Source organism: Letharia columbiana (genome assembly GCF_014066305.1).
Source record: "Letharia columbiana isolate WasteWater2 chromosome Unknown Sc0000000_s0, whole genome shotgun sequence".
NCBI classification, from domain to species: Eukaryota; Fungi; Ascomycota; class Lecanoromycetes; order Lecanorales; family Parmeliaceae; genus Letharia; species Letharia columbiana.
Genome location: NW_023501036.1, coordinates 1,040,039 through 1,059,332, shown reverse-complemented (window position 1 = coordinate 1,059,332; position 19,294 = coordinate 1,040,039).

Sequence of the window (19,294 nt, the reverse complement as noted above, 5' to 3'; positions counted from 1 at the left end):
TTAAATATAAAGAGAGATAATCTTTTATTAAATTATTATATATTTATATTATATTTTCCCTTAATATCTATAAATTAAAGTTTATCTTTTTAAAATATTATTAATTATATTATAGATTATAATATAAAATTTCTTTTTAAATAACGCTTTAAATTATATTGAGCTAATTTTAAAGCTTAATAAGACTTTCTCTATATGCTTTAAATAATTATAAATATTTTAAATATAAATAATATTAATAGCGAGTATACTTTAATTTCTCGCGTTAATTCTATTATTATATCGAGTTAATTTATTTTTAAATTATTATTAAAGCTAATTTTAGATAAAGAGCTTTTTAAATTTATAATAAAGCTAGTTTTATTAATATTATTTATTTTATTTATTTTATTAAACTCTATTATATTATAAATCTTATTTTTAAATTTAAACTTTTATTAAAACTTTATTTTATTAAATTTTAAAAATTAAATTAATTTTTTATAAATAGTATTATATCTAAATATATTAATATTAAGCTTTTAATTAATTTAAATTAACTTTATTAAATTTCTATATTTAAAAATACTTTTAATTATTATAAATAAAAGCAAGATATATAAGATTTCTTTATTTTATTAGATCTTTAATATTATATTAAAATTAATATAATTTAATTAATCTTTTATCTAGCGATTATTATAAAAGCTATAATTAAATAGTAATTTATAAAAAATATTTTTAAGATTATTATTAATATAGATATTATAATATAAATTAAAGTATATTATAAACTCTATATTATAATAAAAACTCGCTATAAAAATAATTTACGCGATTTTATTAAGAGCTATATTAATACTATAATTATTTAAAAGAATTTAAAAAAATATAAATCTTATGAATTAGATATTTTTAGCTTTATTATTTAAAGACTAAAGTCTTTTATTCTTATTATTTATAAAAATAAACTATAAATCTATATTAATTAATTTATTAATCTATTATATAAAATTAATAATCTTATTTAAAAAATTTCTCTTTATTATTAATAAGAATTAAAAGATTTATTATTTTTATAAAAGCTTAGATAGCTAATATATTTAATATTATAAGATTTATAATTAAAATTATAACTCTTATAATAAAGATAAATCTTTTAAATTTATATTAATTTATATTAGAATATAATAACTTAATATTATCTCTAATTTTATTATCTTTATTAAATTCTTTTAATATTTATATAATAACTATTTATATCAAAATAGATATTTATATTTTTATTTCTATAACGCTTATATTAATTAAATATTATATTTAAAATAATATTAATTTTATTAACTTTTATATCTAAATATAAATTTATAAATTCTATATTATTTATAATAAAAACTTTTATTTTATTAAAAAGTATCTTAAATAATTAAAGTATAAACACGCTTATAAAAAATCTTAAATTTTTAGAAAATAGAGATTATAATAATTATAATAATTAAGATAAAAAAGATAATTAAAAAAATAATAATATTAATATTAAATTTAAATTTAAGAAGTTTAAAAAGAAAAAGAATTAATCTTTTAATATTAAGAGTAGTTATTATAATTATTTAATCTATAATAACGCGCTACTTTATTACTTTATATCGCTATTATATTTATTATTAACTTTTAAATATTAAATAATAAAATTTATAAATTTTTTAAAATTAAATTTTTAAATAGAGTTTTTATTATTATACTTTTTATTATAATAATAATATTCTCTCTTTAACTTCGTAATTATATATATATTTAATATATTATTTATAATTTCTTAATTTTTAAAATCTTCTCTAGATTTTAGAAATTTTATTTTATTAATAAACTTGTTAATAATAGTTATATAGCTATTAACTTTAATAATATTAATTTTAAATATAAAATAAAAAGTATTAAGTATATTTAAATTTTTAATAATATTTAATATATATTAGAGTATAATTTTAATTTAATTTTTAAAAAATAATTAAAGAAGTAATAATACTCGCTTTCTTTTATTCTTAATAATCTTTTTATAAAAAAATAGTAGTTTTTCTTTAAATATATTTAGAGTTATCTTTATACGTTTAATATTTAAAAAAATATCTCTTTAGTCTTAATTATTATTAATAAAAAAATTTTTATTTATAATAAATTTTTTATTAAGTCTATAAAGCTCTCTAATAAATAAGAGTCTTTAAATTAATAAGAATATTTTATATATATAATATATCTATATAAATTATTTAGATATTTAGAATATTAAAAAGATAATTAAAATATATATTAAAATAAATCTTTTTAAATCTTTTTTTAATAATATTTATAAGTTATATTTTATAGTTAATCTTAAAATAAAGCTTTATAAATATTATATTATTTTTAAAAGATAAAAGAATAACTTAATTTATATTAATCTTTAAAGATTATTTAATATTTTTTATAATAACTATATATTTATAATTATCTTTTTAAATAATTTTACTTTATACTTTAATATCTATCTTCTATTAAATAAATTTAATAAATTTATTCTTATTATATTTAAGCTATTTCTTAATAATATAAAATATAATAATTATTATTATACTCGCCTTCGCTTTAATTATAATATAAAATATTAAAATTATAAAATAAAAGTCTTTTATTTATTTAGAGAAATTATTTAAAAAGATATTATATTAAAAAATTTTTAAATAAATAATAAATTTAAATAATTAAGATATTATTATTTAATATAAAATTAATATAATATTTAAAAAAAGCGATTTATTATAAAAGTATTAAATCGAGTTTATTTATATTAAAAATTATTTATATAATTATTAATCTATAATTAAATAAGATATTACTTCTTTTAAGATTTATATTAATTTTTCTTTTAATATTTTTTATTTATATATTATTAAATAAATAGATTTTTATTAAATTATATTTAAAGTTATTAATTAAAAAAAGTATTAAAATTATATAATTAAGAAATAACTTATAAATTATTAAGATTATTTTTATTATATATTTTTAAATAGTAATAAAATTATTATTATTTTTAATATTAAATAATTTAATAATATTTCTTTTAAATCTATATTCTTTATTTTAGAGAAAAATATATATAATAATATTAAAATAATAGTTTATCGTAATAATTGTCGACTTATTAAAATTATTAATTATCTTAAAAGTTATCTTCTCTCTTTATCTATAATTTTAAAGAAGAATCGCTAAAAGAGATAAATAATTTTTATTAAAGATAAAGTTAATAATTTATTTAATTTTATTTAAATTTTTAAAAGAGCTTAATTAATAGTTTTAGCTAACTTAAAGTCTTTAGAAAAATAATTATCTAATATATTTAATAATAAAACTCTCTTTATAACCTCTATAACGATAGCGTTTTTTAAATTTATTATTCGCTTTATAAATAATTATAACTTAATTTTAATAATAAGTTATCTTATTTGATATCTTAAGAGTATATAAAGAAACTTTTTTTAGATTCTCTAGCGCTATTAATAAAAGCCTTCTCTTTTAAATTTTATAAATCTTAAATCTATAAAAAATTATATTAAACTCTTATTATAAGATATATTAGAAAATTATTATAAAGAAAAAGAAGTTAACTCGCTTATTATTAATAAAACTTAAACTCTAATAAATCTCTTATTAAATATATATATTTTAAAAGATTAATAGATTTATAAGCTTAAGTGTAATTTTATAGAGGAGATTATATAATATAAAGCTCATTAAATTATTTATAATTTTAAATAATAAAAAGAGATTAATTTTAATAAAATCTTTATTTTTATTATTAAATTTATAAGTTATAAAGTAATCTTTATATTAATAATTATCTTAAATTAAAAACTTAAATAAATAAATATTAAAATTATTTTTTTATATAGCGATATTAAAAAGATAATTTATATTACTTAATCTATTAACTTTAAAATTAAAGATTAAAAAAATAAAATATATAAACTTATTAAGATATTTTATAATTTAAAATAATTTCCTAGAATTTAATATAATATCTTTATAATCTATTTAAAAAAATTAAATTTTAAATCTATTATTATTAATTTCTCTATATTTATTAATAATATTATTATTATCGCTATTTATATAAATAATATTCTATTTATAAATCTTAATAAAATTAAAATATAAAATATTAAAAATAAGCTTAATAAGAAGTTTAAGATAATTAATTTAAGAATCTTATATTTATTATCTTAATATAATAATTATTAGAGATTATATTAATCGAATTCTACGTCTTAATTAAAAAGTTTATATTAAAAAATTTCTAAAGAAATATAGTATATTAAGCTTTACGCTATTATCTACTTTTATTAATAATAATAAATTTTATATCGCTAAAGATAATTTTATCTCTATTAATTAATCTTACTATATCTATTAATTAATTATAAAATTACTTATATATATAATATTAAATATTTAATTTAATCTTATATTCGTTATTTTAATAATTTTTAAATATATTTTAAATCTCTAATAAATTGTATTAAAAGACTATTAAGTATATCTTTCGATATTTAAATAATATTAAAAATTAATAATTAATATTTAAAAAAGATCTAAAATTATTTATTAGCTATATAAACGCGAATTAGATAAATAATTAAAATACTTAATATTTTATTTCTAATTACGTTTTTAATATAAATAATATTACTATTAATTAATTATCGAAATAATAATTTATTATAATATTATTCTTTATATAAAGTTAAATATATTAATTAAATATAAATTATTAAAAAGATAATTTAATTATATAAACTTTTTAATTAATTTAATTTTAGCGCTAAGTATATATAGATTATTATTATTTACTATAATAATTAAAGTATTATAACTTCTTATTAAAAATTCTTTAATTTTATATATATACTAAGTATATTAATATTTAATATTACTATATATAAGAATAAATTATCGCTAATATTATTACTTTTAAATATATCTTTATTAAATAATAGATAGTCGATAAACTTATTAAGATATTATTTAAGAATAAATTTAAGAAATTTTATATATTAATTAAGCTAAAATATTATCTATAGTATTATCTATTTAGAGAAGCTATTTTATTAATCCATACGTAGGTTAAGTAATTTATTTAAGTTACCCGCCGAGCCTTAGACTTAATACTCTATAAACTCGCTATTCTATATTAAAATAGCTATTTCTTTAATACTATTACCGCTATCGCTATTAAATCTTTAAGACTCTTTCGAAGTATTTTTACTTATATTACTATTATTATCAGCTACTTTATTATTAAGAACTAGATATCTAAAATAGTCTTATAAAAGCCTTATAGCCGGTCGTAATATATAGAATAAAGAATTTCTTCTAATTATTTTATTTAGTTATCCCTATAAATATACTTTAACCTTAAATTAATCGATTTTTAGTATATACCAGATAGCCTGAAAATAAAATTTCCGAAAAATCGTTTTTTGATAAAAAGTGGAATTTGATAGCGATATCGGTTTAATATAGTTATTTTCAAATTTCGACTTTTTACTTTAATCACTCGACGCTAAACTTACTTTAATTACCCAACTTAAACTTCACTTTAATTACTTAACGCTAAACTTACTTTAACTATTTAACTTAAATTTTACTTTAATTACTTAATATTAAATTTATTTTAATTATTTAATTTAGATTTTATCTTAATTACTTAATATTAAAACTTACTTTAATTACTTAACTCGAATTTTACTTTAATTATCTAGCGCGAATTTTACTTTAATTATTTAATATTAAACTCTAGCGAAAATCGACTAAGTTATTTTTTATTTTATCTATTTAATTTTAATATTATTAACGTTAAACTTTATATCTATCGAATTTCGCGTATAAAAGAATATATATAAAGAGAAGTATTAGAATTTAAATTATATAACTCTTAGCGTCTTAATAATTACATGTGATATAATTATATAATATATCTTAGTATATTTATATCTAGTCGCTCTTTTCTTTTATAGAACTCTTTAATTAATATAATTAAGTGTTTTATCTCATATTTTGATATCTATAAATATTAAAAAAAAAAAAAAAAAAAAAAAATTTTTTTTTTTTTAAATTTATATTTTTTTAAAAAATAAAAAAATTTTTTTTAATTTTTTTTTAATTTTAAATTTAAATTTTTTTAAAAAAATATATAATATAATATAAAGTTATAAAGTTAATATTCTATTACTTTAAGAGATAAATCTATTTTTTTTTGGGGTTTTGGGGGGGAAAATAAAATTTTTTAAGAGGGGTGATAGGGACGTCTTATTAGTAGTATTTAAATTTTTATATATTACCTTAATATAGTAACTCTAAGAACTTAGTATCTAAGAAATTTAGCTATAGACTCTTAATTATTTTCTAATAAAGTATCTTTATATCTCTACTAAATATTTAAAAAAATAAAATAACTATATAATAGATAAAGTCTTTTTATTATTCTAATAGATTACTTTACTTAATACTTCGCTATTACTATATTACTATTTTTTAAGATATATATATATTATAATATAAAAAACTTTTTTATTAGAATAAAGTAGTTAAAAGAGATAACGATTAAGATCTAAAAGCTAAAAATTTTATTAAAAAATATATTTTAAAAAATCTAAATTAAAATATAATATAGATAATTAATATATTATATTAATTATTAATATAACGCTATAATATTAATATCTAACTCTATTAAAATTATTATAAAAAGAGTCTTCTCTAAATTAATAATTTAAAATTATTAATAAATAATTTATTAATAATTAGCTAAATAACGAAGTAATATAAAAAAAAGTAATATTATTAAGATGTAATTTATTTTTAAATAAGCTATAATCTAATAATAAAGTAGATCTAATATCTATTAAGTTCTATTAATCTTCTTTCTTTTATTATAAAAAATATTTTAATCTAGATTTTTAGAGAGATAAATCGCTAATAAAGAGAATATTAATTAATATGTATTAAAGAAGTAGAAGAGAAAGAAGTAAAGAAGAGAGCTAAGAAGAATAGATAGTATAAAAAGAGATAGAAGAATAGTAGAGGAGTTAAGACTAAGGAGAAGAAGAACTTTTTTAACTCTATAAATTCTATAAATAAAATTATTAATCGTAAGACTACGATAGATTAATAAGAAAAATAGCTCTCTTTATCTTTATCGCTTAAAATATTAATCTTTAAATAAGAGGCGAGCTAATATTCTTTAACTTTTTTTAATTATTAATAAAGAAAAAGATAAAGAAGACTTAACTATAGAAGATAAGCTTAATTTGCGCTTTATCTTTAATAATAAAAAGCGAGATATTAAAAGAAGTAGCTTTATTAAGTTATATTAAATCGAAAGCTCTAAGTCTAGATTATAATTTTTATATATATTAATATAAGAGAGTAAAATAATATCTACTCGCCGTAGTAAGAAAGAGAAAATATCGCCGCTTTAGTGATATCGGCCCTCGAAGATAATAGATAGCTTTATCTAAAAATATTATCTAAATTATAAGAAAAGTAGAATAAATTAATTTTAAAATAAATTATAAAGAGATTAAAGAAAATTATAAAGCTTAAAAATATAATATTTATAGAATTCTATAACGCTAAAGACTAAATAATATATTATTACTCTTCTATTATTATAAAAGAAATTAAAAATTAAAGCTTTTATATCGATTTAGCGATTATATATATTATTAAATATTATATAAAAAAGCTCTTAAATATATATAATAAATAAGAGTTCGCTAGATATTATAGATTTTTATCTTCTAGCTATATAGATAGTAGAGATAAAAAACTTTAAAGAGTCTAAAATTCTAAATAAAATATTAGAAGTTTAAAGGCGTTATAAGTAATAAGATTATAATTATTTTTAAAAAAAGCTTTAAAGTATATAGCTTCGAGTTTATAATTAAATAATTAAAGTTAAAATATAATAAAGCGTTTAGTATTAGATTTAGACTAATAAATCTAATTAAGATATATAATATTTATAGAAAAGCGTATTTAATAATTAAGTGCGAGAAATTATAAGATATTAAAATCTATAAATATTATAAAGTTCTTTCTTATAAAGAATAAATTTATTATATTATAATTATAGCTATATATAAGATATAAATAATCTTACTTAATATTTATTTAATTCTAAATTTAGATTATTTTAGAAAAATATATAATATAATATAGAGTTATAGAGTTAATATTCTACTACTTTAAGAGATAAATCTATTTAATAAAATTACGAAATATTATAAAAGATTATTTTTATAAATAGCTATTATAATCTATTAAGTTAAAAAAAATAAAGTCGCTATTATTATAAATATTAAATTTATAAAGTAATAAAGAGATAAAAACTTAAATTATATTATTTATAAAGAGAGGTAATAAAAGAATTCTAGTCTATGAAGATTAAATATAAAGAATATATATTTATAATAATATCGATATACGCCTTAATTAAAGAAGATAAAAGGCTATTATAACTAAAAGTAAATATAAAAACGCTTAAATAAATATTGCTATAAATATTCTATAACGTAATAAAGAGAGATTAAAATCTTACGCTAATCGCTATAAATAAAGTCTTTATAATCCCCCTTACCTCTCTTATAGCTATAAGCGCTATTCGAATTATTATTAAATCTTAATAAAAATAGTATATATTATCTAATAAACGATTAAAGGATTTAAAATCTAAATCTTAAAGTTTTTATATACTTCTTAGAGAATAAAATCTTAGTTTTTAGAATTAATTAAATTTATATTTAAGATAATTAATTAGAAGAAGTTAGAGGGTTAAAAGATAGCGTTTAATAAATTATTTATTAATTATAAAACTATAATAATTATAATAAAAATAATCTTTATAATTATTTAAGAACTTAAACGATAAAAATTATTATTTTTACTTCTATAAAGAAATTAAGTATAAATCTTATATATAAAGATATTATAGATACTTTTAGAGGAAAATTTAATAAAAGAGTAAATAATTTATAAGATATTAATAGCGTAATTTATAAAATAAATTATAAAGAATAATTATAGAGGCGAATTAGAAATTTAAGTATAATCTATAGCGTAATCGCCTATAACTATAAAAGAAAAGATATCTTAAATTACTAAATTTCGAGCTAGAGAAAAAAATAGTAATTATTAAAACGCGTAAGAAATAGCTTATAGATATATATAATTAATTCTATTTCTATAATATTATAACTAAATATCTTATTCTTAATAAGAAGTTAATAAGATAATTTTTCGCGAGGGCTAGATATATAAATTATAGCTTTATTAAGGCTCTAAAAAATAATTAAAAAGAGATATATATAGATTTAAAGAGTATTCTTAGAGTAGTAATTAATTACTATTAAAATCTTTATAATATAAAACCTTTAAATAAGAGAGTTTAAAATAAAATTTTATAATATATAATAGATTAAATAAGCTCGATAGATATTATTAAAATAAAGAACTCTATTAAAGCTTAAGAGATATAGATCGCTATTTATCGAGTATTCTTAAAAACCTCGCTAGATAAAGATAATCTTTTAAGCGAGTTCTATAAGACTATTATAAGATAAGAGAAGAAGAAAAAAAAAGGAATCTCGATTATTGTTATTTAATTAATCTTTTTTTATAATTAGATATAGCGGAAGTAGAAGCTTTCGAAGTATTAAATAAATAAGAATTCTAACTATTCTTTTTAAAAATAAAGGAAAATAAATCGATATTAAGAATTATTATCCTCTATTTATTATAAATATAGATTATAAAATCTTTATAAATATTTTAATATAATATTTAATAAAGGCTCTAGACGAGATAATTAGTGAATAATAATTAATCTTTTTATCGAAGAGACTTATTAATAATAATATTAAAATAATTTAATTTCTAATAGTTAAGTATAAATTTATTAAAAAGTTATTATAGAAATAAGAGAAAATCGCTATTCTTTTTCTCGATTAGAAAAAAGTATATAATTAAGTTAGCTATAAGTTTCTTCTAGCGATTCTAAAAGAATTAGATATATTTAAGAAATTTATTATCTAAATATAACTTATCTATAAAAAAACTAAGATTAAGATTTATATTAATAATTATATTAAAAAAATAATTATAATATAAAGTAATATAAGATAGAGGAATTCTCTAAGCTACCCTCTATTCGTAATTATAATTAAAGATCTTATTTAATATATCGCCTATAACTCTTAAATCTCGAGAATATAAATAGAAAATAGAGTATTAAAGATAATAATATATATCGATAATATAATAATTATAATATAATTTTAAGTAGAGATAGATATTATAATAGTAGTCTTAAGAGTTTATTACGCTATAATTAACGCGAGAATTAATTAAAATAAGTTATATATACTATATATAGAAAATATCGCCTATATTTATATTATTAATATAAAGAAAATTTTCCTTAATAATCTCTTATAAATATCTAAGAGATATTAATTAAGATAGATATTAATCTTTAATTAGATAATTTTTAAATTAAAATTCTATAAAAGATTAAGAGAATTAATATAAAACTAATCGCGATTTTATTTATTTCTTAAGAGTAAAGTAATAATTAAAATTATCTTTATAATATCCCTTTCTAAATTTATTTTATAATTTCTATATATATCTCTTAGCGATATACGATAAAGTTAGAAAAGAAGTATTATAAGTTAATATAAAATAATAAAATTTAAGATATTATTCGCGATCTTTACTTTTATTATTTAGATAAAAGAAGATAAAGTTAAGATAATTAATCTATAAGTCGTTATTAATAAAAGTATTATAACTATAATTAGTAGAGTAATTAACTTTCTTAAATTAGTATAAACTATTCTAATTAAAGATATTCTAGCATTATATATTTAAAGTTTTTATATATATTCTAGCGTTTACTAATTCTTAAATAACTTAATTCTTTAATTAGCTTAATTATATTTTAAAGCTAATATAAGCTATCTAATAGCGATAAAAAAAGATATCTATATAAATTCTTAAAGTTAAATTCTTTTAAATTATTACGAAACTATTAATAACGCTAATATTCTATTATTTATTATTAAAAAAAGGGATAATTTAGAGAATATAAAAAAGTTTAACTTCGAGATCTAGCGAGCTTTATAAAATAAGAGATATTAGAGTCTTAGAAGATATATAAAACTTAATATACGCGGTCTTTATAGTTTTAGCTAAAATAATATATAGTAAGTATTCTTTTTAGATCGACTATATTATTAATAAATTAATTCTTAACGCTATTTTATTAAACTAGCGTTTATTACTCTTAATCTTATATATATAAAAACTAGATATACTTTAATAGAAATACTTTATAGAGATTAATAATTATTTTATTTCTTTATCGAAGATTAGCTTTTAATAAGTCTATTTTATAATCTTAGAGAGATTAAAAGCTATTAATTTTAGCGATAGAATTAAAGGCTTTATTCTTGTCTATTAGTGTCGCTATATAAATTAAGAGTCTTAATAAATAAAATATAAATTATAATTTATAATAAGTTTAAAATATTATATATAGAGAATCTTCTCTAATAATTACTTTATAGAAAGATTTAATTAAAAATTAATTTTACTTAAATATTAATATAATAATAATTATATCCTATTTATAGTATTAATTAATTTTTATTTTATATATAAATTAAGTATATAGTATCGAAAGCGATATAAAAAGAGTTCTTTATTATTTTAGGTCGAATTAATCTCTAAATTTGATATTTAAAATAAAAATTATTAATAAGATAATCGCGTTTATAATACTTAGTTTTAATCTAAAAGATATTAATAAGAGATAATAAAATATCCTCTATTAGGCTATTATTTAGACTTTATAAAAGTATTATCTCTTATATAGTTTTAGCGATTTAGTTATATATTAGTTCTTAGATATTATTTAAAGTTATTATTAAACTCTAATTCGAAAATAAATTCTTATAGATCGAGTTTTATATCTTTATAAGAGATATTAAATTAAGAAGTATAATATATAGATATTTAAGAATCTTTAAAGAGAGCTTTTCGATTAAATAAAGATTTATAAAAGCTCTATCTATTTAATATTTAACTTTCTTATAATAATAAGTTAGATTAAGCGTAGAGTAGTAGAGATAATTAAGAAGTTAAATAATATTATAAAGAATAAGAATATAGATATTAGCGATATTAGCGATTAAAATAAATTAATAAGCCTAAATCTATTATTTAAATAGTTTTTCTAATTTTTTATTATTTATACTCTTTTATCTCTAATTTTATTTAATTTAGCGTTAATTTAATAGAGTTACTTGAATATAATCTCCCTCTATAAAGACCTTCGCGCGATACTCTATATATACTTAAGCGAGAGCGGTTTACGAGTTTGAGTCCCTATAGATTTCTAGATGGGAATATCTTCGTTAAGGCGGCTATCTCAGCTAAATAGCCGAATAAAATAAATAACTTTATAAAAAAAAAAATTACTATAAACTAGCTAATCTAGCGAAAAAATAAGCTTAAAATATTAGATTTATAAGGATATACAAAGAGCGTAATACGACTTTCTAAGATATTTCTTTTTCTAAAAAGCTAGCTACTATAGTATTAACGTCTCTATATAATTAATAAATTAGACTTATTATCTCTCTAGATATATATATATATAGATATCTTTAGAATACTACTATTATTTCTATAGAGTTATAATATTAAACTATTAACTCTCTACTTTATCTATAAAATCTATTTATTAACCTCTATTCTATTACTAATTTTATCTCTAATAATTATTTAAAGAATAATAGCGAAGAGTTTATTTAAGGTAGTTAAAGTATAGAAACTATAAGTCTATATAGTCTATTTTAAAGAGAGCTTTTCTAAAATAGAATATTAATATTTTAATAGAAATATTCTTAGTCTAATCATCTTTAGATATAAGAATATTATCTAGAAATCTATAAAAAGTATAATATATTATTAGATAGAGTTAAGAATAAGTAAATTATCTAATTAGAAGATAATAGATTATAGAATACTATAGCTATATAACGATTTTAATATAAATTAAAATAGAAAATATTAAGAGAATAAGTTATCTTTTTTTAGATTTTCTAATATTATAATAATAGTAATTAGATATAGCTAATTTATAATCTAGCTATATAGATAAATATAATAAATAATTATAAGATATCCTTAATATATAGTAAGTTATTTCCAAGTTATCTTTAAGATATCTCTTTTATTTCTACTCTCTTATACTCTCTTCATATTCGTTAATAGCGCTCTTTTATATAATAATATTTTTATATTTTACTAATAGCTATATAGCGTCCTTATACTTTTAACTTTTATATTATTTATTATTATATCTAGATTAATATTTTTTTTAAATTAGCGATAACTAGGGATAATTAGCTATTATAATTTATATCTATAATAATAAATATTAATACATTAATAGACTTATATATAAATATTCTTTATTCTAGATTATATAATAGCGATAGACTAATTATAATAAGAATATAAGGAATATAAATAATTTTTATAATTTTATAAATTAAATAACTTATAAGCCTAGTTTATAAATATATTAGAAATATCTATATAATATTAGATAACTTATAAATCTAATTTATAGATATATTAAAAATATTTATATAATATAATAATCTAAATAGCTAATCTCGCATTATAAATAGATTAGCTTTTCTTCTCTTTTCTATCTACTTAAAAGTAAATATATTCTTTTATATTATTAGCGAGAATTAAGCTAACGAATAAGGCGGAGATATTAAACTATTTATTCTCTAGATCAACTCTCTCTTTAATAATATATCGCCTATTCAACAGTGCTATATTTCTATTATATATCCCTTTTCATCCCTTTATTCTTAGCGCGTCTTCATTTAAAGCTTAAAGAGTCTTTTAATATATAATAAGTTAATGCTATAAATAGAAGAGGTATACTAATTATAACGCGATTAGATTATAAATAAAATTCTATCTAATATAGATAATATAATATAATTAAAGTATATAATTTATCTACGCTTTTATTATATATATTTTAATATCGCTAACTACTTAATCTAATAGATATAAGAAATATATAAATATTATTAGATATATATCGCTTCTTAACTCTAGTATATTATTTTATAAATATTCTACTAATAAAAGATTACTAATTAACTTATAATAGTTAGAGATTAGATAAATATTATAAGATATATAAGAGAATAAAATAAATAAGATTAGAGGAATGCGGAGATTATAACTACTTCTATCTATATAATATATTTTATAAATAATAGTAATTATTAATATGTGAGATACGTATATAAATTAGTATCGACTAGATCTAGTTTATTATATGAAATAAAAGTGGCACTTAGTTAAAATAATTCGATACCTATAAGGATAGAACTAAAAGATCTCTAATAGATCTTTAACAGATCTTTAACAGATCTTTAACAGATCTTTAACAGATCCTCAATAGATTTTTAAGTGGCATACGACAAGTTAATAACTATTATTCGAATATAGAATTATATAAATTATAGAGTCAAATAAAACGGAGAGTTATTCGAGACGAGTTATTTATCTTAATAGAAGGTTCTTAAAAATAGCTAATTCGACTCTCTAATCGTAGGGATATATGTTATATAAAATAGTGTGTTAACTAGCCGAGAATTTGCCTATTATAACTGAATAGTGGGGACGATCGATATCAAAAACCAGTCATCTACGCTATATACACTATCTATAGATATATCGTCTTTCGTACTATCGGCCCCTATAAGGTAGTATTAATTAAAAATCTCTAATTTTATATTTATATTAAATATATTAATATTTAATATTACTATATATAAAAATAAGCTATTACTAAAAATATTACTCTAAATTATATCTTTATCGATTAATAGATAACTAATAATTTTATTAAGACCCTCTATAAGAATAAATTTAAGAGTTTTTATCGATTTATCGAGTTAAAATATCGCTTATAATTATAATTTAATAATCTTAATATAAGAAAATCGTCTACTTTAGAGAAGTTATTTTATTAATTTCCGCGTTATAAATAATCGTTTTAAACTACTCGCTAAGTCGCTATATTAGACTTAATATTATATAAACTCGCTATTTTATATTAAAATAGCTATTTCTTTAACGCTATTATCGCTATTATTACTAAAACTTCTAAAGCTCTTTTAAGAGATCTATATCTATTTATTATTAATATCTTAAATATTATATCTTTAAATTACCGCTATTATAGCTATTATTATTAAGAATTAATTACTTAAAATAATCTCTATAAAGATCTTATAGCCGACGATATATAGCTAGAAAGATTTCTTTTAATTATTTTATTCAGCTACTCTCATACATATCCTTCGATCTTAAATTAATCGATTTTTGATATGCATTAGATAACCTAAAAATAAAATTTTCGAAAAACCGTTTTTTGATAAAAAGTGGAATTTAGCCATGGTTTAACATAGTCATTTTCAGATTTCGACTTTTCACTTACCTACCCTGTTTTAGACGTCGTAAACTTTAAACCTCGTGTTTTTTTTTTTTTTTTCAATTTGGTCTGCAAAGGGGGGGTAGGGGTGTAAGGGGGTGAGGGGGTGTGTTTTCACGCTAGCTACCCGGCACTAACTCACCTTACCTACCCGGTTTTGACACCTTCAGCATTGAACTTCGGGTCCACTGGGTTTCGCTTATGAAAGAATACGTGCGAAGAGGAGTGTTGAAATTCGGATCACGTGACTCTTGGCGTCTTGGCGGTCACGTGACTACGTCACGTGACACGCCTTAGCGCGCCCGTGTCAAGTCGCTCTTTCCTTCCATAGAACTCTATAGTTAATACAACTAAGTGTTCTACCTTTGTATTTTGATAGAATCTATAAGGGAGGACGTATCCGTTCAGGCTCTTTTTAAGAGTCTTTCAACGCGTTTATAAGCAGTAGTAGATAGCTGTTAAGCTCGCTTACGGCCTCGATTATCAGTAGTAGCGAATTTATCGAGAGGTGATCTAAAGGCGTTAGTAGAGGCTCTAAGAGGCGGATAAAAGATATATATCTAAAGCGTTTAATAACGTTTTCGCGAGGGATATCGAGAACGATTATATTCATATTAATAAATTAATAGAATAATAAAAGAAGAATAATTATATAAATAGATAAAAGGATTATTATTCGATCTCGAATACGTCTAATGTAACTACTATAACTATCATATTTGAATATTTATTTAATTCATCAATAGTAGATTAAACTTTATAATTTTTATAGCGTTAGAAAGCGTAAAGCGAGCTTTACAATTTGAGGAATTATGAAGTAACTATATATATCGCAAGCTGAGTACTTTAAAGTATAAGACTTCTATATATAAATTTTTGATAAGGAGACGCGGAAGGGCTATCGGGCTGATTTAGCCGGTCTAATCAAAGAGCGTAGCGAACTCGAATTTATAATTGGCTGCATATACAAATTCGAGGTTTTCAAGCTCAGCTCTATCTTATTCTTTTATATATACTAATATATATTAATTTAAAACAATATTTTTTATTTTAAATTCTAGCGTTAATATTAATAAGCTTTATTACTTATTTAATAAATTAATTAATTATATTATAAAGCGCTTTTTTAAAAATCTAAATATTATAATAATTAATATATTTATTAATAATATATTTATCTATCTATTTATTATTTCTAATTTTTTAAAATTATAAAATTAAATAATTAATTTATAATATAATAATAACTTTAATTTTTTAAAGAATATTATCTCTTCGCTTTATATCTTAATTTTTATTTAAGATAACGCGAAGCTTAATAATATCGTTTAATATAGAATATATAAAATTAAATTTATTTTATATAAGAAAAAGATATAAATATTAATACTAGAAAATAAAATTATAAAATTAAAAAAAGAGAGAGTAAAGTAATAGATTTTAATAAAGAGTAAATATAATAATATTTAGATAAATTATAAATTAATTGATATTAATATTTTAAATATATTAAAAATAAAGCTAATTATATTATAAATAAGATTCTTAATTAAATTTTAAAAATATTTTTAAAACTAAGTTATATTATTTATATAGTCTTTTTAAAATAAAATAATATTATTAAAATTATAGAATAAATACTTTATATTAATTATAATAAAAGATTAAATAATAATTATAATAATTAATATAGTTATCTAATAAAAAGATAGCGTAAAAATATCTTTAATAAATCTATTCTCTAATATCTTTAGATATAAAGAAGAATTAGAGAAGTGTTATAATATTAGCCCCTTCGGCTATCGTATAACATATCGCGTATTACCAGGGCTAGTAATTACCAGCCATTATTAGCCATCTATTTTATATATATAAATATCCGTATATCCCATAAATTAATAATCAGTCTTTTAGTTATAATCAATTTCTAACATGTCTAGTATTCTACTTTTAATAGATTATAAGCTCGGAAGCGGGCAGAGTAGTATCGAATATCCTTGCACTTTCTAATATAGATATTAAACTAAGTCTTCGGTAATCGTTTATAAATAGATATATCTCATAATGATAGCCCATTTTTTTAGCTCGTATCTATCGACGAGAGGGCTGTCGCTATTTAATCCCTACACAAAAAATGTTAAACTAAAATCCTCGTTTTATCCGAGGTCCCGAAATCAATACGAATAAAAAACCCTCATATCATATAAGGACCCGAACCAATCAAAAACCCTCACATTATTCCGAGGTTTCGAAACAATACGGGCAAAACATTAAAAACCCTTAGATCATTTCGAGGTCCCGAAGCAATACGGGCAAAACATCAAAAACCCTTAGATCATTTCGAGGTCCCGAAGCAATACGGGTAAACTATTAGTCCCGAAACAATACGGGCAAAATATCAAAAACTCTCATATTATTTCGAGGTCCCGAAACGAGTATTCAAAAGCCCCGGCACTCTTTCTATTTTCCCTATCGGGGTTTTTTATAGATTTAACGAGGCCGAGTAAATAATCAATCTCGAATATAAAGCGTAAATTTGGTAATTAATATATATAGAATACGATATACTAGGGTTTAGGGAATCTAGCTTTTAGAGCTATCGAAGAGTGTTATAATATTAGCCCCTTCGGCTATTATATAATATATCGCGTATTACTAGAACTAGTAATTATTAGCTATTATTAGCTATCTATTTTATATATATAAATATTCGTATATCTCATAAATTAATAATTAGTCTTTCAGTTATAATTAATTTCTAACATGTCTAGTATTCTACTTTTAATAAGAAGATCTAATATATAGAGAATAATTAATATATCTTTATCTTTAAATTTAATAGATAAATATTCTATTAATAGAATTTTATTCTTATATCTATAAATTCTATATTATTAATATATTTATACTTTTTAATCTTATTTAAAATCTAGAAAAATTATAATATCTTATTATTATTATTTAAGCTACTTTTTAGCTTAAACGCTATTTATAATAGTAAATATCTAAATTAATTATATTATATACGTATTATATAATATTAATTTACACTTTTTATTATCTATATCTATATCTATTATAATTATAAATACGCTATTTTAATAAATATTATCTTTCTCTATTAACGATTCATTAATTTATAGTTAATAAAATAATTCTATAAGATACTTTAAGTCCCTTATAGCTATCTATTCTAAAAATTAAACTATTAATAATATTTTAAGCTAGATATACATTTAGCATAGACGTAGTATATATAATATATTAATAGAAATTCGAAAAGTGAGTGCTATATAAGTGTGAAAGGTTAGCTGAAAATTTCTAAAGTACGTATTTTCTCTAAGATAAGCTATAATAATAATAAAAGCTTCGCTTCTCTATATAATTAACTTTTTATAATTAATCTTAATTTATAATTTAGCGAAATATATTATAAAATTATAAAGAAAGAATTATTATTAATATTCGAAAATTTAATATTATAATAAAGAATAATAACTATCTTAGAGGAAATACACGATAAGGGTATATCACGTGATTATATCATTGACTCGATATTTGTTATAACTTTTAATCAACTTTTCATTAATGTTAAGTTTTCTATAATAGTAAATTATCGGAAATTCGAAATAAATAGAAAACTATTTAGTGATTTTCATATTATATATTAAGGTTTATACT